A 12,744-nucleotide genomic window follows, 5' to 3' on the forward strand; every position below is an offset into this window, starting at 1 on the left:
GTAGCTTAAATCAATATGATACAGCAAAATTGAAGGACCAAACCCTAAAATAAATTAAATATCTCACATGTATAACATGTACCCACTGTATCAATATAATAATAAGGCCAGGTAAAGTCATGAGGAGATCTCGTCCAATCACAGACCCTCCGCTGTCCAATTCACACTCAGGCTAATAAAAATAAACGCATATTTGTCAGACATTTAGCATGAAAGAAGTGCAATGCATTTCTCCCCTCTTCACAATGGCAGACGGGGGTTCATCAGGGGCATCCCCAGGTACTGACCTCTATAATGACCTCTGCTATAGGACATGTACTTTTACCACTTTTTAGGAACTCCATCTTTACATAGCACCAGCACCATGAGTTTTTTAGCAGTAACGCTTTCCACACTGGATATGTTTCAGAGCAGACCTGAAAAGAAATCCACACAACACGCACAAAACTCATATAAACCTACTCATGGTAGATGTATATGACTAATCTGCAATCACCGGAGCAGTAGAGCGGATGAGGGGGGTGTTTCTACGAGGTCTTTACAGTTTTTTCTACCTTAATAGACACACGTCTTACAAGACTAGATGTGTCTGGCCACCTGGGTACTGAGCAGTGGTGCCGCCCAGATCTTGTCCATCCCAACACCTTTGTCACATGGGTTACCTGGGCCATTATTGAGTAGAACGCTCACGGCAGAGAAAGCTTACCGCCCTTTATCCACAGACCTTCCTCAGTCACTGGCTCCCTGCGTCTCACACGCCGTTTCTTGTTGAATCGCTTGTTCCTGTAAGGATTTAAGAACACAAGGAGTGACCAATGTCACGGACGATGTGACAGGAGCCACCGAGGTACTGGTCTGCTTTGTATAAGGACTCTCAACTCTAGGCCCATTCACTGCTTCTTTGTTGTGCACCTGTGCGAGCATCTCCTCCGGCTGCTGCCTATTTCCACATTTTGACTCTTACCCCCCTCCGCTCTACGAACCACAGTGATCGCAAATCTTCATCTCATTCTCCTATTCCGATGAGAGAGGAGTGGTTTGATTTTTAATACCTCATGTTGCGTGACCTCTGCATATCCAGTGTAGAATCAACCAGCATCTTGGTATCTGGATCCATCTACGGAAAAACTCAAAATCTGCATTAGCAATGGCCTCATCTGAGACATGTTCAAAACCTGACAATTCTTGTTACATCAGAGCAATCATGAGATATATGTGTGTCTGCTGTATCCTCCTTACAGATAAAATATAAAGAACATTTAATAGAAAAACCCAATCGATGAACAAATTAAAACCTTAAATAATGTGTGACTTTCCACATCATCTTTCCCCCCTTTTTGAATCTATTATCCAAAACATAATTAGATTAAAAAAAAAAAAAAAAATGTGCTACACTGGCTATTCACAGGCGCGATCCCACTACTGATTGGCACGGGGGTTTTGACCTGCTCCGTTTCCGACCTGGGCCGGTTCACCCCTCGTTAGGGCAACCTGGTAGCTCCGAGCTCCCTCAGAGTCACCATATTGATGCCGAACTTAGTGCGGACACCCGATCGACATAGCATAGGGTAGCCCAGAACTCCTGGACTGTATTTTTCCTCCTCCCCCTGTAGCCAAAAACAGGGTTTCTTTTTTTTTTTTCCTTCAGCAAGACAAGTCAACATTGCGACCTCTCTTCGCATGGATATATTTAATCTTTTTTATATATTTATTTATTTATTTTTAAAACATACAACTCTCAGGATCAATCTATCAGATCCATAACTGGAATATTTATTTATTTTCATCAGATCTGTTTTAAGGTACGTTTATTTTAAGGTTTTACTCTTATTCTTTTATTGCTTATTAATTAATAAGATATTTCTCCTTGTGACTGTCCTGACTCAATCCAACCTGCACACTGGGTCTATCTAAGTGTCTTCCACAACTTCCCAATCATTCAATGTTCCATCTTTTAGTGCTATAAACATTTACTAACACTTCATGTTATTCAGTGGCTGCAGTTTTCTCAGCTCCACTGAGGCCTATAGAAAATGGCTCACTCTGTCTTCTTTGTCTCAATCATGCCTCAGCCATGTGCTTCATCCACCATTTTAAAATCTGTAGGAACATGTGGCAGAGGAAAGGGAAAACTGACCTCACATCTGCTCAAACTCTGTCTCCCCATTTTCTATAGTCTGTACTTATACATATATATATTTATACACACACACACACATATGCATACCTCCCAACTTTTCAAGAAAGGAAAGAGGGACAAAGTATGCGGCGCGCGCAGCGCGCCGCGGCAAATTTTAACCACGCCCCTAGCCACACCCCATAGCCACACCCATTTGGCAGTAAGGGTCATTCAGCAGATGCCCCGGACTGTTCAGTCATATTCATAGCAGTCAGAATTTTTTTATATTTCTGTGTCACTATATGACATGCTGCTTATTTGTGCCTATCAATCTGTGTTCACACGCTGCATAAATTCTGTTTCTTTTTGTTTCTCTCTGCACCAAACTACACAATAACAATCTTCTCTGTTTTTTCCATTTTTGCTGCATTTTTTCTGCCTTTTCTCCATTATTTAATGCGTTTTTGGTTCAGATGTGAATCTGCGTTTTTAAGTGTTTTTATTGTAGAGAAGCTTTTTCCTGCATTTTTTAAGCTCCACATAGAAACCTCCAGAGAAACCCCCCCCCCCCCCCCCCCGAAAACCGCAGAATTCAGCGGCGTCTTTTCATGGAATCACATCCACTTTACTTGGACAATTAAACACAGCAGAATAAATGTGCAAAGAAACAGCAGAAAAAAATGCAGCATTTACACTACATGTGAATATGGACTAATTGTCCAAGCAAAGTGGATGAGACGTCCTGAAATCTCCGCTCCTGGTGCGTGGAAAGACGCCGCTGAACTGTGCGGATTTGGTGTTTCTGTCTTTATAAGCTTCAGGATTCACATCAGCAACAAACATGTATCAAATAAGGGGGACAATGCATAAAAAATACCGCAAACACGCAATAATCAGAGAACATTGTTATTGCACTCGTGGCGCGGACACCTGCAGAAAAAATGCCGCATTTACGCTATGTGTGAACACGGCCTCAGTGATCCATTTTTCTTACATTTTTTATGGGTTTTAATAAAGAAAAATAATAAATTGCGCCTTTTTTTTCCCGCCATTTACCGATCCCCATAAATAATCTGATCGCTGTGTTGTTCAGGTCATTACGATTACAGGGACACCAAATATGTCCATGTTATTTGCTGATTTGTGATGTTTATTATTTTTATAAAAAAGTGCAATAAAATTACTTTATTCTATATTTTTTTATTATTTTTAGTAACTTTATTAGAAAAAAAAAAATCCTCTTTCCTCTCCCTCTAGAATATAGGAGATAGAGTCACTGCTGTGTACAATGTAGCTGTGTCCTGTGTAATCTGCTGTGTAAGAGGCTGCATTGTAGGTTCATTTATGTGAAATCCTCCCTCTGACATCATCAATCCTAGTGGCTCAACAGCTTGAGCAGCTAGGAAAGCCAGGAGGTTGCTGGACACAAGTTTTGAATGTTGCTGGTTTGAATCCAAGGTGGTGAAGATAAAAAAAAAAAATAAAAAAATTGTATTTGTATTTTTTTCCTCATTTCTTTAAAGTAGTTTTATGGGAACAAACGAATCTGACTCTTTCACCAACATTGAGATACAGTATTTATCTATCTATCTATCTATCTATCTATCTATCTCTATCCCTCTATCTATTTATCTATGATTCTATCTCTCTATCTATCTATCTATGATTCTATCTATCTATGATTCTATCTATCTATGATTCTATCTCTATCTATCTATTATCTGTCGTGTATCTATATATCCCTCTATCATCCATCCATCCCACTATCATCCATCCCTCCCTCTATCCCTCCCTCTATCTCTCCATTCATCCCTCCATTCATCCCTCCATCATCCATCCATCCATCCCTCTATCCCTCCATTCATCCCTCTATCATCCATGCATCCATCCCTCCCTCTATCCCTCCATTCATCCCTCTATCCCTCCATTCATCCCTCCTTCTATCCCTCCATTCATCCCTCTATCATTCATCCATCCCTGCCTCTATCGCTCCATTCATCCCTCCCTCTATCCCTCCATTCAACCCTCTATCATCCATCCATCCCTCTATCCCTCCTTTCATCCCTCTATCCCTCCATTCATCCCTCTATCATCCATCCATCCCTCTATCCCTCCTTTCATCCCTCTATCCCTCCATTCATCCCTCTATCATCCATCCCTCCCTCTATCCCTCCTTTCATCCCTCTATCCCTCCATTCATCCCTCTATCATCCATCCATCCATCCCTCCCTCTATCCCTCTATTCATCCCTCCATTCATCCCTCTATCATCCATCCATCCATCCCTCTATCCCTCCATTCATCCCTCTATCATCCATCCATCCCTCCCTCTATCCCTCTATCCCTCCATTCATCCCTCCTTCTATCCCTCCATTCATTCCTCCATTCATCCCTCTATCATCCATCCAACCCTCCCTCTATCCCTCCATTCATCCCTCTATCATCCATCCATCTCTCCCTTTATCCCTCCTTTCATCCCTCTATCCCTCCATTCATCCCTCTATCATCCATCCATCCCTCCATCTATCCCTCCATTCATCCCTCTATCATCCATCCATCCCTCCCTCTATCCCTCCTTTCATCCCTCTATCCCTCCATTCATCCCTCTATCATCCATCCATCCCTCCCTCTATCCCTCCTTTCATCCCTCTATCCCTCCATTCATCCCTCTATCATCCATCCATCCCTCCCTCTATCCCTCCATTCATCCCTCCATTCATCCCTCTATCATCCATCCATCCATCCCTCTATCCCTCCATTCATCCCTCTATCATCCATCCATCCCTCCCTCTATCCCTCCTTTCATCCCTCTATCCCTCCATTCATCCCTCTATCATCCATCCATCCCTCCCTCTATCCCTCCATTCATCCCTCTATCATCCATCCATCCCTCCCTCTATCCCTCCTTTCATCCCTCTATCCCTCCATTCATCCCTCTATCATCCATCCATCCCTCCCTCTATCCCTCCTTTCATCCCTCTATCCCTCCATTCATCCCTCTATCATCCATCCATCCCTCCCTCTATCCCTCCATTCATCCCTCTATCATCCATCCATCCCTCCCTCTATCCCTCCTTTCATCCCTCTATCCCTCCATTCATCCCTCCTTCTATCCCTCCATTCATTCCTCCATTCATCCCTCTATCATCCATCCATCCCTCCCTCTATCCCTCCATTCATCCCTCTATCATCCATCCATCCCTCCTTCTATCCCTCCTTTCATCCCTCTATCCCTCCATTCATCCCTCTATCATCCATCCATCCCTGCCTCTATCCCTCCATTCATCCCTCCCTCTATCCCTCCATTCATCCCTCTATCATCCATCCATCCCTCCCTCTATCCCTCCATTCATCCCTCTATCATCCATCCATCCCTCCCTCTATCCCTCCTTTCATCCCTCTATCCCTCCATTCATCCCTCTATCATCCATCCATCCCTCCCTCTATCCCTCCTTTCATCCCTCTATCCCTCCATTCATCCCTCTATCATCCATCCATCCCTCCATTCATCCCTCCATTCATCCCTCTATCATCCATCCATCCATCCCTCTATCCCTCCATTCATCCCTCTATCCCTCCATTCATCCCTCCTTCTATCCCTCCATTCATTCCTCCATTAATCCCTCTATCATCCATCCATCCCTCCCTCTATCATCCATCCATCCCTGCCTCTATCCCTCCATTCATCCCTCCCTCTATCCCTCCATTCATCCCTCTATCATCCATCCATCCCTCCCTCTATCCCTCCATTCATCCCTCTATCATCCATCCATCCCTCCCTCTATCCCTCCTTTCATCCCTCTATCCCTCCATTCATCCCTCTATCATCCATCCGTCCCTGCCTCTATCCCTCCATTCATCCCTCCCTCTATCCCTCCATTCATCCCTCTATCATCCATCCATCCCTCCCTCTATCCCTCCCTCTATCCCTCCATTCATCCATCCCTCCATCCATCTTTGCAGCTGAATAACCTGCTTCTGGTGTCTGCAGTATAGAGGTCAAGATAACAAAATCTTCCTATTGGTTTCAATAGAGGCAGTAGCTCAGTGGTAAAGCTGCTGCCTTTGAAACAATGAACTCACAGTTCCACGAGTTCGAGTCCGAGTCCCGGCCGCCCCGAAAATCCAGAGCCGATGATAATTTAATTTAATTTATTCACTTCACTGAGGGGAGGAGCCGGGACATCAGCTGTGAGCCGCGGGAGTGCGGGACAGCCCTGATAAAGCGTGCAAGTCCCGCAGAATCCGGGACGGTTGGGAGGTATGCATATGTCCAAGATCTAAGTCTAATTATAGATAAAAAACACTTATTTTTCGGTTTAAGTATATAGTACTCCATCCAATCCATTGCTCAAACATTTACAGAGCACATGGTCTTCTTCACACATCCCCTGACTCACTTTGATTTCTTTGTCTCAATCATGCTGTAGCCATGTGCTTCGTCCACCATTTTAAAATCTTACCTAAAATGTCTGCCTCCATGACTAACACATGGTTTATCACAGGATTGCGGCCTAGAGTCCCCACATCCCAACAAAGTCCACTCTCATCCGGATCTTTCCGGCACAACTAGACACCGCTTCATCAATTTTTCCATCTTTCTCTCAAGATAAACAACACCAAACAAGCGATCTTTCTCTATGCATACCAGATAAAAACAGACAAACAAAAAGACGGGGGAGATGACAAATAACTGAAACACTAAAGAAAACCTGCAGTTTGCAGCACACACTTCCAAATCCTTCCTTATACTGCCACGTGGTCCCTGTCTGATTTCTGCGTTCCGTAATATACAAAAAATACCTAGTATCACCACTGACTACAAGGTGTCTATACCGGCCGATTCGCCTCTCTTGGAGGACTTATAACTAGCCTCTACAACACAGACTTCCGTTAACCTGCCTCTCTTGGAGGACATGTTAACTAGCCTCTACAACACAGACTTCCGTTAACCTGCCTCTCTTGGAGGACATGTTAACTAGCCTCTACAACACAGACTTCCGTTAACCTGCCTCTCTTGGAGGACATGTTAACTAGCCTCTACAACCCAGACTTCCGTTAACCTGCCTCTCTTGGAGGACATGTTAACTAGCCTCTACAACACAGACTTCCGTTAACCTGCCTCTCTTGGAGGACATGTTAACTAGCCTCTACAACACAGACTTCCGTTAACCTGCCTCTCTTGGAGGACATGTTAACTAGCCTAATAAAAAAACACCTAGTATCACCCAAGCTTGCGCTAAGCCCCAATGGTATCCGTACCAGCCATTTCACGTCCAGCGTTAGGCCCCAAGACTACCACGTACCAGCCACAATGCGCAACTTAAACGCTATGCCCCAATGGTATCCGTACCAGCCATTCCACGCTACACTGCGCTAGGCCCCAAGATTACCACGTACCAGCAGTCCCACGTATTTCCTCACAGAGCCATAAACTGTACCACAGGCGACAACCGTATACTATACCACAGACAATATCCTTTACCATATCAACAAATTTGAGAGCCCGTGAAAAACACGTGCCTAACCTGACCAATTAAAACCTGCCCTATATCTCTAGGTCTTGTACCAAACCGTATTAACTACTTAAGTTTCCACTAGAACCACAAACCATATTACAGGCGACAACTAACAGAACTCATATACTTTACACGTTTTACAGACACCACTCACAAACCCACATGCTCTCTTCACAAATACACAACAGGCAGCAGGCAACTGAATATGTGACGGTTCTTCCGAGATTAATATGGCCAATAGCCGTGAGACCCGTCTGCCCGTCAACAGATACCCCAACAAACCGGACACAGTCAGGCAATCAGTGCCACACACCCCACCGAGACCACGGGAAGACTACAGATTATGAAAAATCAGCAGACCTACCGTACTCTCGTTCGGAAGTGATCAATTTCCTGGGGTGTCCAGCACGTCATGCCATTCCAGTTGCCGGTTCATCAGGATTTCAGGTGTCTCCGTCTATTGGCTCCACGTTGGGCACCAATAATGTTAAGGTGAACTCATAACCAGAGATCACTAGTTGCCTACTGCCTGGCCAAATTGATATGGGCCAAGTGCATGCATAAAAGAATCCACACCAGACACAGTCGGATGTGTAATCTCTTCTTGGTCACAGTAGAAAATGGCACAAAACAGACTGAGGAGACTCATGCGTCCTCTGATATAGGCTAGGGGCGTACACAAGTTCAGATATGCCCATTTAGTGGGACAGTTCATGGGCTAACGAATGGGGAGCTCCGTGTTGCTGTTGATGGGCGGGTCTGACTCCAGTGGATGAAACCATGACGATGGGAGGGACGTCATTTAGTGGATCCATGCTGATGGTTTGGTCTGTGATGTCTTCCAGCTTGACCAAGGGTTCTTCCCCTATATGGTGGTCTTCTTTAATCTGGACATTCCTTGCATTCCAAGCAAGGTGTGGATAACAGGAAATACCGGCCATCTTTATATCTGTGTCATGTATATGATCTGAAACCTGAATTATGTAAGGCAAATCGATATATTTCCCACAATCACTTGTCAAGAGGTTAATTAAGTATTTTATCTTATGGCTCTCCTCAACAACCCCAGCCTTCAATTTAATTGCTGAACTGTCCATGACCATAATGACAGCTCAGCATGCCCCTGCCTCTGATTGGACAGCTGATCTGTCCATCACATACAGACAGCTCAGCACAGATCTGCCCAAGATTGGACAGCTGAACTGTGACACTGTAAGGTTAGTCCTGGGAGTGGACCCACTGGACCATGCACCGGACTCCACTGCGATGCTGCCTCGAGCGAACCCCTATACAGGGACTGTCGGGCATAAGCGTAGAGGGCCTAGATGCTCGGAAGCCGGGATCAACGAGAGTCACTGGATGCAGGAGCCGATCTGGACCAGGTGCAGGTTAACGGGATCAGGCAGAAGTCCAGAACTGAGACTGGTGCAGGTGACAGAGATTAGGCTGAAGTCCAGGAGTGGAGACTGGTGCAGGTTAACGGGTGAGGTCCGGAGGTGGAGACTGGTGCAGGTTAACGGGTGAGGTCCGGAGGTGGAGACTGGTGCAGGTTAACGGGATCAGGCTGAAGTCCAGAACCAGAGACTGGTGCAGGTTACTGGGATCAGGCTGGAGTGTGTGCTCAGAGCGGTACTCAGGATCTGCAAGCAGAGACAGAGTTACACCAAGCACAGGCATAGAGGGACCTGAACAACTAGTACAAGAGACAAGCTAAAGGGACGCATTGAACAAGCACTTGCCATGGCAAGTAGCAAGTATTAAATACAAAAGGTTACTTATTAGTGATATTCCGGACGGCTGTGCTGGCCCTTCAAGTCAAGGAGAGTGCACGCACACAGCCCCCACCCTCACCCCAATGTGCATGTGTGAGGGCCGCAACCCGGAAGTCAGAGCCGAGACCACAGGAGGAGAGGCAGGGCGCAGGTGGCTGCAGTGAGTGAGCGGCGCGGGGCCGGGACCGACGGGGAAAAGGTATGGAAGGGGTAGCAGGGAGCGGGGACTCCAGAGGTTGGAGCGATGGGTGGTGAGCGGCGCAGTCGGACCGTGGGCGTGACACACACATTGCATCCAGACAAACTCCTAAGAGGAATCGTGATAGTCCTCTAAGAAAATGAGTTCAAATTTCGTTTTCTGGGAACTGTTTTCACTCAACTATCGATCCTATAAAACGTTTGGCATCTTTTCTTTTATATGTCACAAGTAAACAAATGAAAGTCATCTAGTCAATGGGTTCTTGAGAGCAAGTAAAAGAGCATAGACATCTGTGCTCTCTATTATTAGCTTGCAAAAAACAATCAATATGGGGCTCATATATGTAGCAGTGGTGTAGTTTCAAATTCTTAGCCATGGAGCACATTATCTCTATGTCGAGGGGCACTATTTACAGGAAATCAGTCTTAAGATTATGGGGGCAATTTTAACAGCATAGGGGAAAAGCTGGCTATCGGCCACATGTGGGGGCCATAGCGTCACAACTTTATGTTGCCATTACATCAGACAGCATCAGCTGGTGACATATTCCCTATACCACTTTTACTCCCCTCATCATAGAAGGTAGCATTCATTTAGGATACTGTCACCTAGGTAAGGGGAAGTACCATGCGTATGGCAACAAGGAATGGAAACGCTGTGCCTAGGGAAGGGGAAGATGGTGACTCTTAACCAACCCTTCTGCTGGCCCCTTGCTCCTGGCTTCCCTGTCCATCCTAGATAGGTTCTGCACCTATGCGCCAAGCAGGATACCTGAACCTGACTGACCCCAGAACTGGCCCTAGGTAGGGAATGGATAGGATGAGTGCTTAGTCAACCCCACTAAGCTGTAAAGAAGCCACAGCGAGCACACACAGGGGAAAGCACAAACATCTTATCTCCAGGAATACTCAGGGAGCGATGCAGCAATGAACTACAAGTTTCTTCAAATGGTTACAAGCATCCAGGGACTGTGTAGGTTTCTAACTCTATCAACAGCAAAGAGCAAGGGGAAATTAGAGTATTTAAAGGCACAAGTGAAGTGAAGTGACGTGAAAGGCGAGGAAATCCGCAGGTTCATAAAGAGAAAGAGATAAACCCCAAGCAGGACAAAAGGGAATGTCAGGGAGCACTTTGTGTAGCCAAACGCTGCAACCTTCTATAGCCGGACACCACATGACTGTCTGTCAAGCGTGACACACCCGTGACAGATACCCCCTTATTATTTGGAGAGAATAGTACCTTCTAGTACTTTCAACTGCTTCTCTGAGCCAGAACAGCTGGTCAACAGTGGAAAAGAAGCCAGACTTTTCTGATGTTCACCATCAATCATTGATTTGAGGAGATATGATTTGCAAAATAGCACAGTGCATCACGACGACCTCTCAGGTTCAATGATGCCAGCTGTGCCCCCTTAAGTCAGATTTACCCTGGTCTGTGGCACCCATTCAATAGACTGCTTAGAGTGCACTTACAATGGTCAATTATTACAAACGACTCTTCCTAGGAATGCCTTTTCCTGATAATTGGCGAGCGTAAAAATGCTGCTTAAAAAGTATTGTTCTCGGTAGACATTGTCCTATGTGAACATGTGGTGTTGAGTAGAATTATATTCGATGCACATGTAACAATTGTAACAATTGTAATTCAATCTAAACAGGCTATTATGACTGAGGTCATTTAATGCCGTGGATCGACTAGATTGAATGCTGTGTGACAAGCAATGTGCACAGAATAATATTAGGCCCCTTTCAGATATCAGGGTTTCAGGTACGTGTGACATCTGTTTTTAACACGGATGCCACACGTACCCATGTTGCTCTATGGTGTTACTCACACGGACCATGTGACCCCTCGTGGCCCCACACGCACACACGGAGACATGTCCGTTTTTTTCTCTGGCAGCACGGGTGTCACACGGATTGCACACTGATGTGATCCATGTGACATCAGTGTGACATGTACTGGAGAAAACACGTGTCTTTGAAATAAAAATGTTTTCTATATTCACCTGTATCCAGCAATGCTCTCTCCGACTCTGCTGTCTCCTGCATCTGACCCTCACTCATTATATTCATTGATTATTCACTGCACATCGGACCTGGAAGCTGGAGCATCGCCGGGGACAGCATCGCCGAGGACAGCATTGACGCATTGTCGGTGACAGGTGAGTATCCAGCAAGCAACCAGTGTGTTCAGTGAAGTCCAGGAGGTCATCGGAGTTCCCAATGAACTCTGGTGAACCCGTGAAGTCACTGTGGTGACACCCGCTGTAGCGTGGGTGTTGCGAGGGTGTCATCAGAGTTCATTGGGAAAGCCAATGACCTTCTAAATGTCACTGCACACACACTGCTTGCTGGATACTCACCTGTCACCGACGATGCTGTCCCTGCAATGCTGTCACCGCAATGCACCGGCTTCCAGGTCTGAGGTGCATTGAATAATCAATAAATATAATAAGCGGGGGTCAGAAGCAGGAGACAGCAGAGCCAAAGAAAACAGCGCTGGATACAGGTGAATATAGAAATTCTTTTGATTTAAAATATTTCAAAGACCCGTGTTTTCTCCGGTATGTTTCACACAGATGTCACACGCATCACGCATGGATGACAATACCGATGCGTGTGGCTTGTACCCGATTAAACACAGACGTCTGAAAGGGGCTTTAATATGACCATTTTGTTTGTCTAGGCTAGCATTGTTCTTGACAGCACGTGTCCTGTTTACACAGGACGATGTGCTGCCAAGGGAGATAATTTTTAAGGAGGTTTAAGGGGAATCTGTTGCCCTTTTGAGTTTTTTTTAGTTATTAATATGGGCATACAGATGGCATAAAGGTGAATTTAGCCATACCTGTATGCCTGCTGGATGAGGGGTCGTTTAGCAAAAATCCCGAAAGATAACCCCGCCTCCAGTCTTCATTATACAGGATTCCTCCTTCCCTTCTCTTCCCTGTGTCTGGCCGGAAATCTCGTGCCTGTGCATTATGCCTACCATCCCTCCGTGCACTATTCTGCCTTTCTGTGTGCAGAGGCTACAATTTTGCTGAGCTTAGGCAGCAGGGAGTCTCTGCTGCTTTGTAATGCAAGGGAAAGACAGCAGGCAGAATGCGCAGGCGCGGGATTACCGGATGCGCACC

The 12,744-nt window shown here is 45.6% G+C and overlaps 1 protein-coding gene across 2 annotated transcripts in view; it reads right to left on the minus strand.

Annotated features, from left to right (window-relative positions):
• Positions 1 to 8,225: 8,225 nt before the first annotated feature.
• MOSPD1 (motile sperm domain containing 1) overlaps positions 8,226 to 12,744 on the minus strand; it is a 108,880-nt gene continuing 104,361 nt past the window's right edge. For both annotated transcript variants that reach the window (XM_075323741.1, XM_075323740.1), the window contains exon 8: positions 8,226 to 9,277. The gene's annotated coding sequence lies outside the window, so the exon portion shown is untranslated. The remainder of the gene's footprint in view (positions 9,278 to 12,744) is intronic.

Source organism: Anomaloglossus baeobatrachus, chromosome 9 (assembly GCF_048569485.1).
Source record: "Anomaloglossus baeobatrachus isolate aAnoBae1 chromosome 9, aAnoBae1.hap1, whole genome shotgun sequence".
Taxonomy (NCBI): Eukaryota; Metazoa; Chordata; class Amphibia; order Anura; family Aromobatidae; genus Anomaloglossus; species Anomaloglossus baeobatrachus.